Source organism: Protopterus annectens, chromosome 3.part0 (assembly GCF_019279795.1).
Source record: "Protopterus annectens isolate FY-2018-M chromosome 3.part0, PAN1.0, whole genome shotgun sequence".
Taxonomy (NCBI): Eukaryota; Metazoa; Chordata; order Ceratodontiformes; family Protopteridae; genus Protopterus; species Protopterus annectens.
The window spans coordinates 1,907,390,356-1,907,416,187 of NC_056731.1; positions in this window are offsets into that span (position 1 = coordinate 1,907,390,356).

Sequence of the window (25,832 nt, forward strand, 5' to 3'; positions counted from 1 at the left end):
TGCAGAAAAATTATGCATGCCTGACAATGAGTCATGGACAGGAGATCATTATTAGAGCAGGACCCACTCCCAGATGACTGACCAGACAGGATTCCAAATTGTTCAGCACCACGAGACTACTGAAGCTTCTGCTCAGGAAGTCCATCCAGGCATTCAGTTCCCTGAGAAAACGATCTACTCTAACAGTGATCCCCTGTCCATGACTCGTTGGCAGACATTTTTCTGCTCAGGGTCCATCAGTGTGTGGTTGACTCCTTGTTTACATATCACATAATGATCTGGTTGCCCAGACTGAACAGGAGAGGCTCTGCTCTCATCTTAGTTTCCAGTACCTTCAGAGCAAGTACCAATAGCTGCAGCTGGTTTATGTGTTGCCCTCTCTTAGGAGACCCCTTCCCCTTAACCACTGAAAAGCCTAAATGAACTCCCCACACCACTAGCAAAGCGTCAATTATCAGAACATACTCTGACCTGTGCAGCAAGTAAGAAAAACCCATAATGAGATCTTGAGGCCTGTCTATTACTCCGGATCCCAGTAACAAGGGTGTGGCTGTGGCATCAGAAGAAGATCTGTGAGTGAGTGAGTGAGTGAGTGAGTGAGTGAGTGAGTGAGTGAGTGAATTATTTATGATTATGGAGTCACTGACATCTCACTACCTACTGCAGTATACACATCTAGATTTCTGTTAAAACAATAATGTTTATTTATTTATTTATTTATTTATTTTTGCATTTATTTACTGGGAGTGTCCAACTGGGCTTATGCCCATTTTCAGCACAGGCCCAGAGAGAAAAGCTCCAATGCAGTAAAATATATAACAGAGATGAATGTTGACTAACATGAAAAATACTAAAAGCAGAGTTAACTAGGGAGCAAATACTATACAATGATGTGCAGTACACATTCCAATTCAAATTAAACATAAATTATATCAGTATACATTCCAAATACAATTTCACACAATACTATATACAAGATAGACCTTGGGCAGGATTCACGAAGGCTTGCACGGAGTGTAAGAGACGTGTAACACTCCATGCAAGCCTCGCGATCCAGGAACAGCCCGAAACTCCGTGTAAGAGACCAGCTAAAACGTCTCTTACACAGACTGGGAGTGGATATGCTAAATACCTCACTTGCAGCCGAAAGGTATGCAAATGAGGTATATTAGCAATCCACGAAGCAGAAACCAGCCTGTGTAAGAGACGTTTTAGCTGCAGAAATGTACTCAGTTGACAACTGAGTACGTTTCTGCAAAAATCACAACGGAGCCATGTCAGCTCCAAATAAAGGGTGCATATGTGTCAGGCAGCATGCCAATGGCCAAATATGTGGCCATTGGCAAGGTAACCCGATGCAAAAATAATAAAAATATAATTTTTTTTTTCGGCGATCGCCGATGTTTAAACGCAGCGCAGCCCCGCGCAAACGGGCTGCGCTGTATAAAACATAACAATGAAGGTTATAGACCCACAAATGTGGGTTTCATGCAATACATGGAATGATAATGCAGGGACCAGCAGAGCAAAAACAACATGGCCACCGTGTAGTGGTTGCTAAGGGGGGAAGCTGAGTCTAAGACATGTAACTAAGCATTAGTAGGCAATCTCATGTAAATGAGGGTTAGGATACTGAATCCCACAGTCACATAGCAAATGAGCACAGTCTGAGTAGTGTAAGAGATACATAAGGGGGAGGAATAGAGTAGGAGATAGGTGACATCACAGGGGGGGAATGGTAGAAAGAAATGCGGTTCATTGGAGGTCAGTGTAACATGACAGATGGCAGACACAGATCAGGGAAAGAGGAGTGCCACAAGATAAGCATGGGAAAGTCAAGAAATGGAAGGTGTACACTGTTACTTACACCAAAGTTTCTTGCTGGGCGTGCATGCGCATGTGTGCGCGCCATGAACTGCGAGTAGGGCAGTGTGCAAGCGTGTAAGGAAGACTGAGCATGTGGGAGCGTGTTGGTAGATGTTTAACACTGTTTCCGCTGGTGTGCACGCATGTAGGGCAGATTGAGCATGTAGGAGCCTGTTGGCAGACTTGTAACACTGTTTGCACTGGTGTGCGCGCGTTTTAACGCAAATAGGCAGATCCTGAACCGTGTAAGCATGTGTGCGCATGTGTAAGCCACTGTGAGCGTGTTTCTGCTGGTATGCACGCTGCTCCCCCCTGAGGAAACAGAAATGAAAAAGGAAGCAACAGAATTAGTAGGAAGCTAGCAGGGAATACTGCTGGAGCTAGCAGGTGAAAACAATTAGAAGCAGGCAATTACACAGGCAGAATAGTAGCCCAGCACTTAAAACTCTGCAAACAGCAGTGCAGGATGTTTCTCTCAAGAGACACTGCAAGACAGGAGTAAGCTATTAGAAGTGAAAACTGAACTCAGAGCAGAAATGTTAGGGGCTGCCATAGCTGTCATAATGAGACATAGGCGACTTGCTGAGGGTGGTGTCAATGCAGATGGTGCCAGACAACCCACAGTGAGGAGACGGAGAAGAGTGTACAGGCCCAGGGTCACCTACCACGGGTTACATGAGCTGGAGATAGTAGAGCGCTATAGAGTGGACAGATAGATCCTGCAGCAAATAGTTGAGCTGTGCAGGCCACGCCTCACACACAGAACCAACAGAGGGGAACCCATCCCAGTGGAAACCAAGGTATGTGTTGGCCTAAGAATACTAGCAACAGGTACCTTCCAAAGACCAACTGGTGATATGATGGGGATATCACAGGCATCAGCCTCCAGGGTACTGCACCAGTTCCTGGATGCCATGTCAGCACATGTCGGTGATCATGTATATTTCCCCAATGCCCGTGAGGTATTGGCCAGCAATATGCGTCTCTTCCAGCAAATAGCGGAATACCCTGAGGTAGTGGGTGCAACAGACTGCATGCACATATGCATCAAAGCACCAGCCGGTGAGCGGGGTAGGGCCTACATTAACCGCAAGGGCTTCCCCTCCATCAACTGCCAGGTCATGTGTGATGCCCAGGTCATAATAATGAATGTGTGTGCTGGCTGCCCTGGGAGTTACCATGATTCCCACATCTGGCATTTGACGCAGCTGTACCAGACATTTGCCAATGGGGACATACACAAGGACACCTACTGGGGGATGCAGGTTATGCACTGGAGCCGTGGCTGATGACACCCATCAGAAACGCACACACACCTGAACAGGAACGCCATAATGAGGCACATGCACAAACACGTAATGTAATAGAGCGTGTGTTTGGGCTGCTCAAGTCACGGTTCCGGTGTCTGGACACATCTGGTGGAGCCTTGCAGTACACACCAACAACATGTACCCAAATTGTCATGGTATGTGCTATGCTACATAATATGATCTTGCAAAAACAGCTGCAGAAGGACCAGCATAGGGCTGGGCCAAACAGCCCCCCATCATTGCCAAGGCCATCACAGGCAGAGCGTGACTCGGAGGAGGAACAACCTGAGCCTGCCCCAGTAGGCAGAAGGAGGCGTGCCCAGTATGCCCTGGCCTTGGCAAAGAGGCAACGCATAGAACATACACTGGCTCAGTAGGAACCCTGGGAATGATACCCCCTCTGACTCACTCAAATAATAACAGGGATGCCTAAAATGACATGACCTGCTCACAAACATGTACAGGGAGTGTAATATGCGCATCTGACACAGGCAGCCCTGCAGCACCACCTGAGGCATGAATGCCATGTGTTAAGTAATGTAACACCATGTACTATATGCACACCTGAGGACCCTGACTAACATCCACCCTCACCAAGCATGAAGCCACAAAATGACGATGGGATGATCAATTGCAATAACTGGCTGAAGTAATGCAGTTAGTCAAAGGGGAGCCAATGTGTTTCAGCCTGGGAAGACATGCGGACCATGACATGATGCACCACCTGCTAGGGGTGGCATGCACCTATCAGTCCAGGCCCCATGGATACTGGCAAAGGCTGTCAGTACCCACAGCATGCCCTGAATAGGTAAGTCTCAAAACACAAACCCACCTTCATAGGTACCACAAGGGATAGGAACCTAGATATAATGCTACCCAATGCCAGAAGTCTAAACAGCAATATGTGTGCAGTGTAAACGCACACAGTATGGAGAATGTTGATATCAGCCCTGTAATAGAAAACTGGGTCAAGGCTCACATCAGCACACTAACACTACCAGGTTACACCTCATACTGTACTGTACAGCCGCAAAACATGGAACAAGCTACAAAAGGAGGGTGACTAGCAATAAATGTCAAGGATAACCACACCCCCATGTTGGTACCACAACAAGAAGCAGCATGGATTAGCCATGGTCAAATACTAATGGCTAAAACCGCCTCCCAGTATATAGCCAGCTGCAGACTACTGTCCTAATACCAAGAACTGCACCTGGCCTATGTTGGAATACATGAATATATCAAGCCCCCCAAACCACATTATATTGCTTGACTGAAAATACCCAGACATACACTGGGAGCATTATACTAGCACCAACACAGTAGGAGAAATGTTCCCAGAATCCATAAACCAAAATGCCCAGGAACAACGTACCACTCCCACAAGAGGGGTAAGCATACTGGATGTGATAATCAGCAACATGTGTACTGGAAGGCAAGATGAGAAGTGTATCCCTCACTGGTAAGACCAGACCATAGAGTAATCACACCGGATATACACATCCTGACCACAGTCCCTGGCCAGAAAACCACAGTGAAAAACATGTGTAAAGCATAGGTTGCACCCCTCCAAACCGATGTGGAATCCATGAAAGGCCCTGTGCAAGTGCAGAATATAGGACACACCGCAGAACATGTTAGACAGGCATTCCATGAACACAGCCAGGAATGCTTGGAGTATGCACTCACAAATAACAACAAGACACAATGCCATACACACAGGCATCTGGCATGCTGGACTCCAGACATTACCAAACCATGCAAGAGAATGAGGAAGCTACTACGTGATAGAGCAAACATAAAAAGGGAAGTAATCACTGATCAGTAGTATGGCAATAAAATATGTCCACACATACAATCCACTAAGGCCAGTCAAAACAAGTAGAATCTGTGAATCCAGAGGCAATGTGACACCTGGCCCATGTACACAGACAACCCACAACTCCCCCCAATAAATACAAATATATGTGAGAGATGCAACCATGTATCCAAACCGGAGGCTGAGCTCCCCCAACACAGTACTGTCAAAACTAGTCAGGAAGAGAAGGTAACCACATACACCACAAACCCAGTCCCACATAGACCTATCACAACTGTAAACCAAACACATAAACACAGAAAAACATTCCCAGAGGTCCTAATTACAAACACACCACACCAACAGAAGCCTCCAAAGCAGATCCCAAGCAACCACAACCTCCAAACATAGCACATGCAACACATAGTACACAAAGCTGGTGTGCCAAACAGTCACAGGCCAGAAGGAGAAACAACATGCCTGATACAGTTGTAATAGGTGTCTGTATAGGCAGACACACTGCTGTCCCACTCACCAGACTGAACAAGGGAAAGGGTACAGTAAGCTGCCTGTAGGCTGCCACAATATGCCACATAACACAAGTATGCAGGTCACCCCAAAGCAAGCAGAAATATGATGCACTCATTGTCCATGCTGGTGTGAATGACCTGAGATGTACCTCCCTGGACTACATGAAAAGAGACATGGATGAGCTCTCTGAGTATGTACCCCAGGCCGGTATGACACTGGCCATTTGCAGCATCCAACCCTCACCAAGAATGATGCCACAGTACAAACACAGAATGATCAGCTTTAACAGGTGGCGCAGTTACAGCTGTCAGTCCAAGAGGGTCTAATGTCTGTCTGCTTGAGATGTCATGCATGACAAGCCATGCTGCTGTTCCAGGGATGGATTGCACCTGTTACCCCTGGGCGTCTGGATACTGGATAAGGCCTTTGCCACCTCCATAGAGCCGTATGTAGGGAAGGCCAAAAAGACTAACCCACAACCCTAGAAAACATAAGTGGTAAGAAACATAAGGGTAATGCTGACCAATACCAGATGTGTAAACTGCAATATGCATGCCCCTGAGGCACTTCCCAGTATGGAGAACATCGATGTCTGTGCAGTGACAGAAGCCTGCTGCAAGCCTACTGATAGCACACCAGCACTACCAGGTTATACCACATATTGTGCATTATGGCCCCAACACCTGGACCAAAACATTAAAGGAGGGGAAGTATCCATATGCAGCACAGACACCCATACGGCCAGGTAACTGACAATGCACGAAGCAGCGGAGACTACCCATGTGCACCTAAGTGTAGTCAAAACTGCTGTACAGTCTGTAGCATGCGACAGACCACACTCTCACACACAAGAACCCCACACAGACATCCTGAAGACACTGGACAGTATGAATGTCCCACCAAATACCAGACAAGGTACTCACAAATTACCACATAGGTGGTAAACCATTATGTATGTAAGGAGTAATCAGGGACCTAGGGACACAAGTCGACAGTAACCTGTCATGTGTCACTCACAATGCCAATGTGGCTAGGAAGACTGTCGATATTGGACACCGTATCATGAAAGGATTCACATTCACATCAACAGAGGTCACTGTGCCCCTGTACTGTTCCCTTATCAGACCCATAATCTAGTACAATGACTCATATGGGATGTACCGTACCTGACACCTGCAGCGGCTCGGAAGACCTCAAAGGTACCCCACCAAGAGGATAAAGGGTGTCAAATATATGTCATATGCTGCCTGGCTGTAGACACCCCAGCTGAATGCAGTCACAGACTGCCTACACAGAGGCATTGTATGTTTGTTGTACAAGGCCATGTCCAACACAGGAGTAATGGACATGCTCCACCACAGGAAATCAAAGCCATTGGAGCTGTGAGAGTGACAGATGTCAGCCTCAACACATAATGAAATAGGATGTGCTGGAGGGACAGATACATAACCCAGAGGCTCCCCACACCCAGAAACAGGATCCCAATCCATGTTAGGCAGAGCCCCTCACTGACACCCCTCAACAGGAATATTGCCAAATGGATGGATGATCATACATGTACACTGGGGGTCTTCACTGTGTCACGTCCAGACAGAGGCACAGTAAATAAAATCACATCAACAGAGGTCACTGTGCATTTGGAGCATTTCTCCCCAGGCCTCCGCTGAAAACAGGCTCTGTGGAACCTAGTCGGACATTCCCGGTCAACAAATGTTAAATAAAAATAAATAAATAAATAAATAAATAGCCATAATAGTCACATAGCAAGGGGCAGCGAAAGACACACACACACTCTGGCTTGGCTTACTAATGCCCTAGGGTGGATAGCCTAGTATGAACCCATGAACCTATGAAGATACAAATTGTACAGGACACTAAGGATAATCACAAGGCTTACTTAACTGATGGTAGGAACCATGTTGGGAATCCACAGATATGCTCCGAATCACACAGATATTACAAACAACATACCAAACACACACACATATTGCCGACATACAACCTGACAGGTGCAGTGCAAACCCCCCCCCCCCCCCAGAATGCAAAATATCTATCCCAGCAGACTGCTGGTCCCCTGACATTGCAGATGCTGAGGTAACAGCCATCATCTGCAAAGCAAAACACACAGCAGCAAAGGTATGTGATGGTGTCCTGGGCTGAGGCCAACATGGACTCCAAGAATAATGGAATGCCAAATCACACTACTGCCCAATGTCAGCCTTACCACAGGATATATACCCAAAGAGCAGTGTACAACAACAGTGGTCCTTCACAACAAAGGTGTTGCCTGAATGGATACTGCAAACTACCACCCCAGGATCCTGACAAGCTTGGTCTGCACAGCTATGGAAAGGATCAGTATGTACCGCAGACATAAAGCTATCGTGGACCTACTGATATCGGACCCTACACAGTGTGTCTGTCGTAACTGCAGATCCTGCCCCTAAACATGTTTGACCCATTTGAAACAGTCATTAAGGTCATTGATGAGGGAAATGTGGTCCACACAGCGTAGCTGGACCGTGCATATGCTTCAAGACAATACCCTACGAGTTCAGTATGGATATGTTCACCAGCTTAAATATATACCCCTATGTCAGTAGAGGGGTTGCAAAGCAGACCAAGGACAGAACTGACATGGTCAGACATGCTGCATCCATGTCAGACTACAAAGCAGATATGAGTGGCATCCCACAAGGCTTGGTCCTGGGGCCCCCCTTCCGTATATATGTTCCATAGGTACAGGCCAACATGGAAGGACTGTGACTGAACATGTATGCAGAGGAGTACAAACAGCCCACCATATCCGACCCCCAGCTGACACAAGCAACCCACAAAAGGGCCACCTAGAAACAGACAACTGGAGCCATAGCCATGTCAGCAAGCTAATTGCAGAACTGTGTATAGACAACCACCGTGGATATACAGTAAGTGCCCACAAATTACCACACAGGTGTTAACCCATTACGTACCTAACATGTAATGAAAGACCTGGGGACACAAGGTGATAGATATCCTGCACTGGACAAACATGTGGCTGCAGTGTTCGCAGAAACATACCATATACCCACCCAATCATGAAGGTTGTCAGATGTAGATAAGGGTAGGTCACTGTGGCTCTGCAGTCATCCTTCATCAGCATCACAATTGACTACAATAGCCCCTGTGGGATATACCTCAGCAGACACCTCCATCAACTGTAAAGTCCACAACAGTATCCCACCAGGAGTAGCAAAGAGCATGAACAGATGCCATGTGTTGCCTGAGTAAACAAACTGCAGCTCCACACACTGCCATACTGCCCAGCCAGAGGCAAGCTGTGCCTGATGTATGAAGCCATGTCCAAGCTGGAATCAATGAACATGCTGTACCTAGTACAATCTGAATGGCAGTGAGCTATGCACATGAGAGACCTGAACCCCAGCACTGACATACATAGGATAAGCTGTACAGAATGATCCATAACACAGAAGGCACCCCCACTCTTGAGTAAACTCCCAGTACAGGTTAGCCAGAGAGTCACCTATCGACACCTCTCAAGAGGAATCCCGATGAGTGGATGGGAGATGGTAGGTTAACCCTGGGTATCACTGTTATGTCAGAGGTAGACGGAGGCACAGTATACTAACCATGACATATGTCATGGCAAACACCAGGTACAATGTGTGTCAAAGGACAAACACACTCTGTGACTAGCATCAGAAATGGCCTAGGGAACATCGCTAGTGTTTGCCAATGTCCACCTATGATGTGGAATACACTACCAATGTTGGACAAGCCTGGTGCAGGTAGTCCATATCTGAACATAATGCAACATGGTCATATGTGCACAACTGACCCCTAAACAGTCTGTTGTGCTCACTATGAAGATGTCAAGCAGTGATAGGACTAAAGCCCAGAATACTGTCCACCACAGTGAAAGTACTGAACCAGTACACTATACGGTACTACAGTGTTAGGTCATTATGAAAGGATGTTGACAACTGTATGCAAAGTATCCCATGCAATCCCTGCAGGCACAGTATAATCCCTGTTGTGGCAGACACAAAGCAGTTGGCCAGTTAGTACACAACATGACACCCAACACACAACCATAAACATGAGATATTGTTGAAGTTCACACTCACCCAAATATGTGGTGGACTGCAGAGTTCAACATATGGAAAGCTCACAATGGGCATGCTCGCACACTTTGATAAATGAGGCATATGTCAGACAACATGCCATGGAAAGGCTGAATTGGGCATGCTCACACACTTAGGCCATATCTCCGTTTAGCAGTTGGCCACACATATCTGGTATTTGTAAGTGATATAGTGGATCGCCCTCATATTCAAACATCTTCCACAGATACACAAGTTGTTTATAGGAACAGGGAATGCTATGGCAATAAAGACCTGCAAACAGTATAACAGCACAACAAATATTGTGCATCTGACAATTGAGCATATGGGTGTAGAGGTCAATACTAGGCTTGTTGCCCTAGGGAATGACAGCTTAGCCAGAGTGTGCTTGGCATCTGCATCCCCAGTACAGTAGGCTACTGTGCCACTGTAAAGTAGGTCACATAAGGCAACGTGTGAGGCTAGTGAGCTGTGCCTCTGTCAAGCAGGGGAACAGTGGAGATCCCAGGGTTTGAATGTGCTAAGCCACAGCCATGTTGTTGGTGTGTGCTGGAAGAGGGTTGCTGAGGACCTCAAACAGCAAGTGGCCGTCAATAACAGACTGAGGGGAGCCCTATCTGCATTGTCTAGACAATTCCACTGTCAACACTGTGTTGTGATGATTATGTGGGAATGAAGTGTCATGCCTGTACTGTTCACAGATGTCCTCCCTCTGTGGGCTACAGCTCTGCAATGTATTAGCTCACTCTGTCTGTTGGATGGCTCATATATGGCTGGTGTACACCTGACAGGTGTCTTGTTGTGGAGCAGTCATGGGTATATGTGGGATAGCATGATCAATGCAAACCTTACACATGCTCATAGAATGCAATTGTCAAGGATTATGCAGAGTGGCCAGTATAGTCCCCCAGCATGGGTCCTTTGAAGTCGTCCAACCCAGTCTTCACAAGTGTAGAGTCTGCTTGTGCTAAATACAGTTTGTTTGCAGTGACAACCTTGCCTCGGGGTGGGGATGGGATATGGATGTCCAGGGAAAGGTGGGTATGGTCAGATATCAACAATGGTGGTCTACCTCTGGTGTGGAACAGTGAGTACCCATGTTGCAGATGGACAGGTGCAATATGTATTCCCCCATGTGGCTGTGGTGAGAGGTTCTGCCATAGCACATGGACCCACAAATTGTAGTGGCTGTAGGGTAAAGTGGTAGAGGCCTGAGTAGTTCTCACACACAATATGCCTGTACCTGATGTTAACAACTGGAATTGTGTATGTGAACACCTGCATATCCCGGCACTGTTCCCAGGGAAGCAAAGTGTGTGTCCTGGATGTGGGAGTGGTGTTCTGGACTGGTTGTGTTGTGTGTTACAGGTCCTGTGGTCACGAAGCATGGTATAGAACATAACCTGCCAGTGCGATGTGCATATCTGACCCTGACATAGGTGGCTGCAAATGCATATATATGCTATCCCCCACCTGACAGGTAGTACTAGATGTACATACCTCTATAGAAAAAAAGATGTCAGTACCCTATAAATACTGCAGGTGCAGACCAGATGCCCAGTAATTCGGTTAGCGCACTCTGCTAATGCGTCTCCCACAAGTGTCATAATGTAGGTAGGTAGGAGTTCAAACCATGCAAATGCTCAGTGTGTGTGTGTGTGTGTGTGTGTGTGTGTGTGTGTGTGTGTGTGTGTGTGTGTGTGTGTGTGTGTGTGTGGGTGAGCGGGGTTGATGTGTGTGCAAGTCTGTGTGAGGGAGATGTCCATTTTGGCAACTGTGAAAGCACTCTACAGGATGCACATTCCCCTATCTAAGCACGGATGATGTCAGCACCCTATATGTACAGCAGGAGAAGAGAAACCTCCCAGTAATTCGAATAGCGCGCTCTGCTAATGCGTCTGTCACAAGTGTCATAACATAGTTAGGTAGGGGTTTGAATCCTGCAACTGCCCAGTGTGTGTGGAGGGGTGTTAGTGTGTGTGCAAGTCTGTGTGAGGGAGATGTCCCTTTTGGCAACTGTGAAAGCACTCTACAGGATGCACATTCCCCTATATAAGCACGGATGATGTCAGCACCCTATAAGTACAGCAGGAGAAGGGAAACCTTCCAGTAATTCGAATAGCGCACTCTGCTAATGCATCTCTCTCAAGTGTCATAACATAGTTAGGTAGGAGTTTGAAACCTGAAAATAGCAAGTGTGTGTGTGTTTGGATGTGGGGAGCTTGTGTGTGTGCAATTCTGTATGAAAAACATGTGCTTTTTTGCAATCAGGAGATCACACTACATGATGCACATTACCCTTTCCAAACACTGATGATGTCAGCACCCTATACATACAGCTGGAGAAGGGACACCTCCCAGTAATCCGAATAGTGCACTCTGCTAAAGTGTTTCTCTCAAGTGTCAAAACATAGTTAAGTAGGGGTTTGAAACCTGCAAATGGCAAGTGTGTGTGTGTTTGGATGTGGGGAGTTTGTGTGTGTGCAATTCCGTATAAAAAACATGTTATTTTTGGCAATCAGGAGATCACACTACATGATGCACATTACCCTTTCCAAACACTGATGATGTCAGCACCCTATAAGTACAGCCGGAGAAGAGGAACCACCTAGTAATCCGAATAGTGTGCTTCGCTAATGCATCTCTCTCACGTGTCGTGACATAGTTAGGTAGGGGTATGAATCCTGCAAATGGCAAGTGTGTGTGTGTGTGTGTGTGTGTGGGGGGGGGGTAGTAGGGCGTGTGTGAGAACAGATCCTTTTGGCAAATACTACAATACACCAGATGCTGCATATTCCCCCAGTAAACACAGGGGATGTCACCACACTATCAGCACAGCCAAACAGGGCTTCTTGGCCAGTAATGCCAATAGTGCGCTCCGCTACCGGGACTATTACCATTGTCAGAGTACAGATAGGTATGTTTTGGAAACCCACAACTGCCACGTGTGGTTGTGTCACACATTATGACCTTGTGTGGGTCTTTGTGCATAACAATGCATGCCATTGCCTAAACCAGCAATGGCAATGCACACATGATGTATGTGTGTGACACATACACATAAATACCTGTGACCTGCAGTAGTTACCATGTCTGACACGTGCCTCGAGTGGATAAATGGTATTCACAATGCATAACAATATGACTGTGTCTTACTGTGCAGGGGCAGCACGCGGTATGTGTCTATACAGTGTGGGTGTATATGGTAAAATACCTACAGCAGGAGATACACATCTGGTCTGGGCCATATAGTCTACATGTAGTCGATGTACAGGTGCTGCATGTTCCCACCTGTTGTGGGAGTGGTAACATGTTATTCCACTGCAATTCAGTGACCACATGCTGGGAACCTTTCAACTAGTGTGTTGTAGCTACAGTAATGCTCACGCACAATGTTAGGCTGGATGCAGTCCAGCCATATAAAGACATTTCTTGAGACTGTCATATTGCCAGTGTTGTTATGGAGGATAGGTGGGTTTCCTGTATATGGGAGGGTTGTGTGTGCCAGGCTATGAACTAGAAGGCAGTCCGACACACTGTTAGCTGCACATGAATAGGCTTTGATGCTTTGTGCTGTGCCAACAACCTGGAGGTGTGTGTATCTGTGGTGCCTTGGGATACCACCCCCCTGTCCATGTGTGTTACATGTGTAGGGGATGACAGGACGACAGGCATGGTATGAGGTATAACCTGGCAGTGATGGGTTGCACCTGTGAGCCGTGAATCAGGACTCTGGCACTGCACAGACATTGCAGTTCACCATGCTGAGGACAGTGTCCAGTGCATGCATCTTGCGGTGTACACTGCTGGTGTTGTGTAGCATCACTGTTAGTGTCCTATCCTGTGTGATACCCATGGAGGTGGCTATGTAATCCATGTCCTGCAGCATAAGGCACTATGTGTGTATCAAGGGGCTTCGCCAATATACAATGGCCCATGGATGTCACGTGCAAGCTGCCCCTCGCAAATCATTGTGGCTTCCCTAGCATGTAAGCACACATTGACAGCCAGTGGATACCCTATGAATGACATTGGAGATTGAGCAGAATGTAGACATAGAACACCCTTCCTACATATAGTGGTAGCATACCTGGTGAGGGTATGATGGCAACCAAGATCAGGCTCATACTGGCCCGTGCCACATGCTGAGAGATCCCTTCTATGTTCCCTATCATGTAGTCTAGGGAGGTATGTCTCAGGTCATCCATAGTGGCATGGTCAATGACTGAGTCATATGTGTCCATGCCTCTGATTGACCTGTATGCATGTGTTTTGTGGTGACCATAGTGTCCCACAGGCATATTACTGTGACCTTCACCATGTACAGCCTGTTGAGCGGGGCCCCACTGCAGCGGCCAAGAGAGGTACCTGACACATCTGTTGCAGGTGTGTTGTGTAGCCCTACAGGCTGTGAGTGTGTGGCACACGGGATGTATGTGCCATGTGTGGTATGTGCTCTGTTCCGACGTAACGTATGCCTGTGTGCCAGCTGCGGAGGTGTGTGATGCTCAGGCAGGATGCTATTCTGAGTCTCCAAGTATGCTCCAGTGTGTTCAGATTGCTGTCAGTGCGGGTCTATGTCTGACTGGTATTGTAGTCACTGTAGTATGTCATGCCACCTGACAGGGTATGGCATTACTGGGTTCAGAGTGCTCAGTCCCCAGATTGGCTATGTGGTGGCATCCCACACACGTGTTGTACGTTCCTGGCCAGGGGTGAGGGTTGACTGCATACATATGGCAGCTGTGACATTGCAACATGACTCACATAAACCACAACTGGACCATAGAGGTGATTCACAGGTTACCTTTGCACATGCTACCATAGTAGTGTGATTGCCATGGTGATTACCAAAACATAGGGCCAATGGGGAACAACATACTGAAAGTGTGTATGTGTGGGTGTACTGCTACTGATTTCATAGCACTGGCATATATGACTGCACACATGGGTAAATGCCAGGTAAGACATGTGCAATGTGTCACAGGCAACGTACATGCGAATAGGACAGACAGTGATGTTCTGCCATGTGTAAACTTGACATAAGTATAGTACGCTATGCAAATGTCACTAGGAGTCCACAGAAGCACTGTAACTCTGCATTGCAGGTGGAAGCAGTGTTCCAGGGAACCCCAAGCAAACATGCATGCAAACAAAGCTACAGTAAGCAGGGCTGGAAGTAGTCCATTGTACAACAAAGAAGGGGTAACACTAACAGTAGGTAACAGTGCAAATATGTAGGCACTATCAACATGTACCCAGGAATGCACAGCTCAGATGTCCATGGTAGAACTGATATTATGTCATAGTTAATTGTGATTTGGATTACATTGGTACTGCACACATATCAACATGCGCAAAGATCCACATTGCATATTCGTTGTGGGCAACTTGCCACCATTACTGTACATGTCCATCATTGCGTATCACTACTTGCATTAGCATCCCCCCTGTGCTACCCATGTATGTGGCTATCTGTTGACATCCTTACCACCGGTATGCAATAATGTGCAGCTGTTACACTTTGGTACGTACTATGGGTGTAGATAACAATTCAGGACAGTCATACGGTTACTGCATCAGGCATGCTGGGATATACACACAGTCATATCAGCACACTGTACTGTTACCAACATGATACTACTAATACACTTCTATGTAGTCACCCTGCACATCAGCAATGTGTTTACCTGTTCCTGCACTGATGTTGGAGATTGCAGGAGGTGGCACAGTTTCATCATATGCACAGGGTGTGAATTAGGTATGCCTGAGTCTGCTACTGATGCCACCAATTGACATGTGTGTGCATGTGTGTTGGTGAGGGACAGCAGTACAGGGTGGGGCACTGTTGGTGCAGTGTGTGCGTGTATGTGGTAGCCCTAGGTGTTAACATTTCACATGTGTGTATGCACGCACACAGGTCCACCTCATGGCTGCCATATACAGGAGTTTGTGGACAGCCACAGACTGTACCTGGCAGGTCATACAGATCAGTGTCTGTGGGCACGGACACGGTACCTGTGCCTGGCAGGGGTGCTACGGACCATATCCGGTACTAAGCCAGACTGGGTACTGTCATCAGAAGCGGGAGTGTGTTGACTGGACACAGGTCCCTGTTGGGACTGTCCAGAGCCATGTGCACGTGGTCTCCTGGGGCATTCCGATGACAACACAGACCCAGCATTGCTGGGGCTGCTGCTGGCACTATGGGGGCGTCCGCGGGCCTGTTGTCATCCGTGCCGACTGCCAGCTGCTGCTGTTGCTGGCATATGGCCACGTCGACGCCGAAACTGCCCACCATTGCCCTGGCTCATGGACATGTGGTTGTGGAACTGTTGTAATATGTCCCCACAATGTCTGTCTATGACATTGGTGAAATTATGGATAGCATCCGCGATATCACGCATACTGTCAGTCATGGCTGGGCGACATGCTCTCAGCTCCCTCAGACCCTGTCTGGTGTGCCTTTCCATACACAACTGTGCCTGCATGACAGCCCGAAACATAGCTGAGGTTGACAGACCTCTTTGGGCGCGCTTTGGGCACGTCTGCCAGAGGCAGTACGCCCACGGATGCTCCCACGAGAACCCATGGGCAACTGTCTGTGTGGTACCATCACAGGACCCTGCCCATGGCAGCTGTGTGGGGAAGCATGTGCCACAGATACCACATTACCCTGGTCAATGCCCACTGTAGCCTGTCCATCACCTAGGGACAATGGTGACATAGGATGTACTGGCAGGATGACTGTGCACAATGATGGGGTTGACAGCTGTGTACTGTCAATTGGCTGACCAATGGTGGACCCTGACATGCCTCCCTGTGCCATTACACAGATATCATCATTATCAGTGCCTGTGGCACCAGATTAAGGTTCCCTGCTGCAGGACACCAGAGCAGCATCAGAACCTGTGGGAGGAAGACAGGAAACACAGTTTACAGTGTCCACACAATGTTACCAGTGATGCACTTATGCACACATGCACACATGCACACGTGGACACATGCGCACATGCACACATGCACACATGGACACAGGCACACATGCACACATGCACACGTGGACACAGGCACACATGCACACATGCACACGTGGACACGTGCACAAGTGCACACATGGACACATGCACACATGCACACATGGACACATGCACACATGCACACGTGGACACAGGCACACATGCACACGTGGACACAGGCACACATGCACACATGCACACGTGGACACAGGCACACATGCACACATGCACACATGCACACCCCGCAGTATACACACAGAGCACTACTGAGTTACACTAGTATTACTAGCACTATCAGGACTATTATAGGTATTGTTAAAACACACTCACCAGCATGGATGGCCTGCCTTGCTGTAACACCGGAGGGACCTGCAGAAATGAGGAGATTAATGTCAGTGGGCACAACTGTGCCATTGATACTGCATATGATACAGTGCAGTAGTACACCAGTTGCCTTTCACACGTCAGCTGCTGATATTGCCAATATCACACCTGCACAATTACATACTATGTTGACAGCTACATACCACGGACACACCTTACACATGCAAAAACTAACAGTGTACAGAACAGTCAAGTGTACATATGGCATATTACCTGCATGCTCCATATCGTGCTGCTGTGTGGATCCAGCCTCCATCATGATGCAGGTGTATTGCTGTTGCTGTTCCAGGGCTGGAGCCACAACACTTAGGAGTAGCCCCTCCAGTCTGGTGAGGGGGGGATGTGTGGCCACCCCACCTCCTGTGGCAACCTGTTGCCTGTGGATATCCGACGCACGCTGACGGACATTTCTGATTAAATCACTGCAGTGATGTCGTACCTGCTCATATGTCCTATTATGCGTGCCAATGTCATTTACCCTACGGACAAGGTCTTGCCACAGTGCAGCCCTCTCCTGCTGATTCTGGCTGGTGTGGGAAAACAGTATGTCATAATCCCACACCAGGCTCTGGTGTATCTCTTCATCTTCTGCTGCAGAGTAGGTGGGATTATGCTGACGTGCCATGTCCTTGGAAGAGAACACAAACAGGATATCAGCAGACTATGTCAGCAATATATGGCACACATACTATATATGATACTCAACTGTAGTGATATACTACTACTCCCATATGTAGCATGTGTGTGTCTCTTGGTGGATACACAAGTACATGGCCAGATATCAGTGCTCAGCCAACACCTGTGCAACAATACCTGCCACATTCCATACAACATAGTACCATGCCCCATCGGTCAGCACACTACAACAGGTCCAATGCACAACCTCACTCTGGGGGTTCATACTAAGGTACTGTATGTGGAACGCCATCCACTAGTGTGATCTGGACACAAGTTACTTGGCCTGGATATACATATCCCACCACCACCACCAGCACAGTAGACTACTTTGATATGTATGTGATTAGACAGTTATTCACTTGTTAGGACTGAGATGGTATCCATGCAGCCCACTGGGCCAGTGGAAGCCACAACCCACACTGCTGACCTCTTTTTGAATGCTTCCCATGGACATCCCAAAGATTGCATGGAACATGCACACACATTTCTAACCCAGACCCTATGCACAAAGGTTAGGCATCCTGTCCGGTGGACCCCAGCCAAAGGCAGATTGTATAACAATAGAAGGAGGTTACTGCAGGACAGAGCAGATTCACATTAAGGCAAGGCATCTGTGGTCAGCACTGGTAATAAGCTACGGTCTGTCATAACAACATCCACGGCCTACTCTGGGAGGGAATAGCCACGTACACTATAGATAACCACAAGGCCTTCTTCAGTTATGTTACACATATGGACCAAATGCCTCAGATATGCTCTGAGTTAATACACACCTACTTAACATTCACCGAACACACAGATATTGGCAACATTCTTGCAGACAGGTTCGGTGCACGTATCCCCCCTCCTTCTCCCCCACAAGTAGAAATACTTATCACAGCTGAATTTAACCTCCCTATCATCTCACATGTCCAGGTGAGGGCCGCCCTCAGCAAAGCAGAACACACAGTATCAATGTGACCTGATGGTATCCCTGGATGTGTGCTACGTGAACTCCAAGAGGACATACAACCGCATATAAGACTAATATTTAACCTTGGCCATAGTACAGGATATGTACCTGAACACTGGCATACAGCAACAGTGGTCCCACTCCAGTAAGGAGGCACCTCTACTGACCCTGGGAACTACCGCACCATGAGCTTAACCAGCCTGGTCTGCAAAGCTATGGAATGATTCAGTATGGGACGCATATACAGCAATATTGGGTACCTGCAGACACTTGTTCCCGGCCAGTTTGCCTTTGTGATGGGCTGATCCTGCCTTTTGAACCTGGTTGACCTTTCAAAACAGTCACTACAGCCATTGATGAGGGCAACGCAATCCATACAGCCTACCTGGACTTGCCTAAGGCCTTCAACACAGTACTCCACTCAGGCATCATAGACAAGCTCATTAGCTTACATGTTACTACATATGTCACATGATGGGTTGCACACTGGTTGACATACAGAATCCATAATATCGATATTGTAGGAGCCATGTCAGACTCAATGACAGTCACATGTGGTATCCCGCAGGCCTCTGTCCTAGGACCCCTCTTGTTTGGCATTTATTTCTCAGATGTAAAAGCGAACATGTGCGGCTTGTGGATGACAAAGTTCCCAGATGACTGCTAACTAAGCGCCATAGTCGTTACACCAGCTGACACACACATCCTACAGACAGGCCTCACTGCAACGGAAAACTGCTTCCAGGATCATGGCCTAACACTGAATAACATGTAATGTATAGTCATCCCCTTTTGGTGGAACTACGTGCACACAACATATCACATGTATAGATACAGACCTATGACACATATGGAGGGTTCACATTATGCAGACTATTAACCTGTTACTTTACATTACCTGTGTTTGTTGCAGCTGGTTGCGTTACCGCTACTACTGCTTCCTGCTGCTGCTGGCACGGCTTGCTACTGTCACTGCTGATAGCTTTGACTCAGTGTGTGTACCGTGTGTTGTTGTTTGTGTTTTTTTTTCTCTCTCTGTCTCTGTCTGTCTGTCTGTCTCTCTGTCTGCCTCCAGACAGTGCAATGAACGTATTGCATGTGTGGAGTGTGAGTACAGGATGCTTTTGTAGGTATCTGCATAAGTCCATATGATGGCCTCTGCACCAATTGTAAGCCAGCATTTGCTAATTGCATGCAGCCAGTTATGTACTGATTGCAGTTCTCACTGTGATTTCAGGACAGTGCTATAAAAGGGTATGTGAGATAGGCATTGCCCTTTCAGATTGTAAGGGTGGGGACCATGCTGGTATGCTGTGGACACTGTACTGTGAGTGTAAAGGTTAGTATCTCTCTCATGATTCAGGCTGTGTTGTAGATTCACATTTCTCCATTCCTCTCTCCTGTTTCCTGTTGTAAGTGTGTATGCACACTGACACCTACAACTATATATATATATATATATATATATATATATATATATATATATATATGTATGTATGTAAATATACATACATTTATATATGCACATTAACTGACATTATTACCTACTAGCTACCAACTAGCATGGATGTTTCTGTTCACACACTACTATTATGGAAATCTACTAGTTTTGATAGTAAGTATAAATGACATGCTTTGTGTACTACACATCCTATATTCCCTTTACATTCATTCCTACTATTACATAATATATTTATTTTAGCACAATGTTCTTGTATAAGAGTCATGGCTTAGTGGTAGGTTATGCAGACTACTGTTTCCAAGGTCTTGGGTTCGGGACTGACAGTGGGATTTTATTTTGCTTTTGAACTGACTACAGGACCTGTCAATCAGAGTGACTAAGGCACTTTTAAGCAGTTGTAACCGGGTTAGCGCTGGTTTGCGTGGAGCTCAAGCATGTGCACTGGCGTTTAGCTCCACGCACACACGCGCACACCCACGCACACCCGCTTACAACCGCTTAACAGTGCTTACTCTGGCACACACCCGCACTATTTTCTTTGAAAGAAATGAAAATGGGGAGACAGGAAAGTGGTGAAAAAGGGGTCACAAAGAGGGTAAGACAGTAGGGAAACAAGCTTGGGATTTGCAGGAGGGATGTAGGTAAGGCCCATAGCTGCCCATTTCTTCATCAGCAACAGCTGTGCATATGTATGTAATTTGATGTGACATTTGAAACCTTCCACCCCTGAGAGAGGTGTCAGGACAACAATAATACTTGTTGTACAGCCAATTGTAATTGATAGTTTCCATGTCCAGCAGACATGTGTGCGGAATGGGCAGCTATGTATGGGGCATAATTTTTTTGTGGGTACAGAGTGCTCTTTTTTTTTTTTTCAGGTAAGAGTGGTATGTCAGGTGAAGGAAGTCAGTATAGCTGGGGAGGTAGGTTGGGTACGTCAACAGACAAGACAAAAGACGCATACAGGGGCGGTGTATGACACGTGTGGGGGGGTTACACAATTGACGGGGATGGATGTTTGGATATCCAGAGCCCATGAGCCCACAGATGGCAACAGTGGAACTGATATCCCCACCCATGGGCAGTTGCCACTGTTCCTTCACTGCCCAGGATGGGGCTGTACTGGGGGCTGTGTAGGCCGGGCAACAGGCATGCCCGTAAGTTGTGCCACCTGTGCCTCAAGATGGCGTAGGGTCCCAAGAACAGAGTCCCGGATCTCCCTACGCACCACAGCACGGACGCTATGGAGGGTGAGTGGTGGTTCTCCTCCGGCCACGCTTGCAGAGGGGGGACGAGCCCCATCCCCTGCAGCGCTTCCACCCGCAGGTGGCACAGGGCCACCGGAGGAGGGTCCAGACTGGGCAATAGTGCCAGGTGCACTCGCCAGCTGAGGTGGGAGAGGTGGGTCCGCTGGAACCTGCCTTCCCTGTCGTCCTATGTTTTGAATTATGTCATGACAGTTTGGGTTAGTAACATATAATACCATTCGCAATTAGTTGTAACAGCATGCATTAGTATTCCCATTAACCAAACACCCAGATATTCACACCATTGAACAGCGAGCATAACACATGCATAATTTGAACAGCAATACACTGTCCAACAACATGCAGGGTTGATTGATGGCAACAGGCCATCAGGTTTGGCTGTATGAACAGGGCAGATGCATCAACGGACATGCAAATATTTATGACCCAACAGGACAAATGTCCAGGGGTGTTAATTGCGATTGCACATACCATTTTCACATGGAATGGGTTATATGTGGTTATAGGGTGGGGTGAAGAAAATAATATTAACACCTTCGAATACCAATACATATGCTGTACATTTCTAATAGCTGCACATATATACACACTACTGTTCTAACTACAATTTCCTATATGATAACTACTTCTATTTGGTGATAGGACTATTACTGCTACATCAATATACATTTTATTGTTCTTCATACACATTCATATCTGACTTTGTTCAGCTACATCATACTGCTACATTTGCTTTATATAGCTATAGACAACTGTGGATGTTTGGTATGTCAGACAATCATACTATCTGCATATTGCAGACTGAGAGCAACATATCCGGATTTTGGGATACACATTCCAGCTGCAGCAACACTTTGAACAGATTTCACTGTTTGGTTCTGCTACTCACATTCATTTCATTCTGTACTGACTGCAGTATACTTTATTCAGGGGTTATTACTACTTTATTGGTGGATTCATAACTCTTTCTCACACTCTCTCACTTGTTTTCATTTTACTATTCAGGATGGTACTTACTTATAGGCTTTATTGACATGTTTTACCTGTAGTTACTACAATTCTTTCCAGCAGTCTCACTTCTGTCATGTTTCAGTATTTCAACAGGGGTATATTTCACACATGTGATTTGCTCATCTTCTGCAGCTGTACTTTTCAGCCTGCTGCAGGTTGTGTACTATTATATTACAGGTGGGGCATCTTTATTTCAGACTTTATTTCAGACATTTTCATTTTTCTGTTTGGATTACAGACTGCAACACACTTTTGTAATCAAGCAATACTTGCAAACATTCTTACACTGTTACTTGCACATTTTATTACTTAGTGACTACACTGCACTCTTTTGCTAACTGTCATACTTTTATATTTCTTTACAGTTACTGGGAGAGGATTACTGACCTGCCTGGTGGCGCAACCACACCAGCCTATCGCCATAGGCTCTGCGGTTCGCAGAACGGACACCTGCAGCTGTAATATAAATGAAGTAATATTGGAATACACAGCTCCATAATATCAGCTAGTTTAATTTCTTACATACATAATTAAATGTAACTTACTCAGTAGTGGGGCGTTGGGCATTTGCCGGGTCTCCTGGATCCAAAGGTTCAATTCGTCCTGCTTGCGTCTCTTCAGATCCGCATGGTGGTGACGGACCTGCTCACCAGTCCTTGGAATCCCTGTGGCACTGGTGAGATCATGAGCCAACCAGTCCCATGCCTCAGCCCTATATGCTCCCCACAGGAACTGGCCCTGCATGAGTTGGGCCTCATGATTGTGGACTAGGAGCCAGACCATGTATCTGGACTCCTCAACACCCCACCTCTGTGCTCGAAAGCAACTACCCTCACCTACTCCTGACATTCTGGCTGCAAGTTAGTTCTACAATCGTTTATGCTGTGTATTCCCGCCTATGTGGCTTATATATGCCGTTTTTCCCACACATATCTGTGATTGGCTATTTTGGAATTGTATCAATTTCACAAAACCTGCTTTGTCATGCTCCACTTCATATTCATTCCTATATATTTGCTATTACTGCATTTCTAGGTACTGCTGTCATGGCTTAGTGGTTCAGTACCTTGACTATGGTGCATAGTATCCTGGGTTCGAACCTGGCCACTGCTTTTTATTTTTTATGACTGTCTAGACAGGCTAAGGGGTGTGTCTGTGTAAAGGCAGTTTTGATACAGCTTGCTCAACGTTGCCCGTCGGTTAGCTTGTTGGCACGGTGCACAGCTCTGCGCAAACGGGTTACGCTGGTTTACACTTCATTTGGCTGTTAGCATGCATATTACGCTCAGCTCAGCTAGGGGCACTCATTTTACACCTGTTAAACCACTGCTCACCTACGGGCAGATGCACTCACCTTGTTAAACTGTAGCTCAGCTATAGGCACATCTCGCATTTTTTTATTGTTTTGTTATCTCGCATTTCTTCAGAATAAATGGGCTATTTCATTACACTTTACATAAACTATGATTTTATATGTGTACATGTTTGTCAGGGACTTGTTTCGTGCTTATTTTACTAAAAATAAAAATTGATGTTGTGGGGGCTCGCACCATGAATGCCTGCTCTTCAGCCGACGTCTCTACCGCTATGCTATTGCTTCTTGGATTACTTTGCATATGTAGTTCTTATATCCTTTTCCACTGACTGCTAACTGTGGCTAAGCTACGGGCACGCCCGTGCAAACGAGCGCACTCAAGGGCAAACATCTTTACGATTTAAAAAAAATATATAACATGTTCATTTGTATATTTTATGTTCATAGTCTGTGGGGGCATGTGTTGTGTTGTGTTTATTCACATTTCCATGGCCTCTGTCGTGGGTGTTTACTTTGGGCAATTTTACTCTTCTGGGGGCGTGTCTGCTTGCAGGGCTCGGCCTACAGACACGCCCCCTACTGTCTTCCACGGACCGTGTTAGCCTTAGGTGTGATTCAGCATGCCCTCATGCATATGCATGACATGCTGACGTCACACCGTTTAACTGCAGCCTCCGTGTAAGCCATGTATCTCTTACATGGAGGCTTCGTGAATCCTGCCCCTTGATTATACCAGATAGTAGACAGTTATGCCATTTCTTGTAGGAAACAGGAACCAGCTGCAGGATGGTATTGTGGATACAGAAATACCAGACAGAATGGTATAGTGACGACAAAAATAGTACACAGGTAAATATAATTAATGTACAGACAAAACTCTACTACTGTAAATAATTATGCTATTCCAGGTGAGGCAATAACAGATAGTAGAATAAAAGGGAAGACAAGGAGTAAGAGTGAGATCAAGGTGAAGAAGAAAACTTGGGAAGGGAATTAGATGAAAGGAAGAGGAAAAGAAGTAATTGAAGTGAGAGAAGCAGAGTCAGTGCTAGGTAAGCAACGTTTAGTAAAAGGAGAAAAAGGCAGGAAATATGGGGTTTGGAGAGAGAGGCTATAGTATGTGGTCAGCCTGGAGTATAGCAGGAGCATAGCCAGTTGTTGGCCAGGTGATCTCTGAGAAATTGCTTAAATCCAGCCTTATTAGTGGTATTTCTTATGTGAAGTGGGATTGAGTTCCATTTTTTAGATATCTGATTGAAGAGGAGAGTCTCCAAAGCTGTTGTCAGACTTTATAACTTTTAACAGAAACTTGTCAGAGCATCTCAGATTTCTGGAGTTAGAGTACAGTAGAATTAAACATTTGAGTGCAGGGCAGTTGTCAGGTTGGTAGGGTAGGGAGTGGGTAATGGTTAATTGGTTCAAGGTGAGTAGGTTGGGCAGTTTGAGCCAGTTTAGTATGTGCAGGGTAGAGCAGTGATGAGTTCTGGGTGAAAGGTGTGCAGCGAATTTTGCTATTTTATTATAGCAAGTCTCCAATTTGTTTATGTCAGTGAAAATGGGGGAAGCATAAAGGAGAGTAGAGAGTAAATGTGTTCTAGCTATAGCGTGCCAGGTAGGGTTAGAAAGATATGGTGCAGATCTGTATAGGGTGTCATGCTTTGCATGTACCTTTTTGATGGTGAGAGCTAGATGTTTGTCAAATTTTAGACAATGATCTATTGTTACCCCAAGGAGTTTGGTATGCTCAATGTTAAATAAAATGAAGAATTCAATACACAGGAGGTTCAGATTCAAAAGTTTACTAGTGTACACCAGGAGACAAAAAACGTACAAGAACAGAATTTTGTCTGACATGAAACAGGAAGCACACAATTTTATATAGGTTTAACATTTAGCTATGCCCACCTTTCTGACATGATATGTCACAGGGCATCTACATCACTTTAGCTTACAATTCTTCATTCATTAAGTCTGCTGATGCTGTACATTTAAAAAAATGCTTCCTTTAGATACAATATGGTCTTGCTATCCAGCTGGTCAGTCATAATGTCTTTCTGTAAAGTTACTTATTCAAGGTTTCATATCAGTTTGAATACAATAGCAGCTTCAGTCTT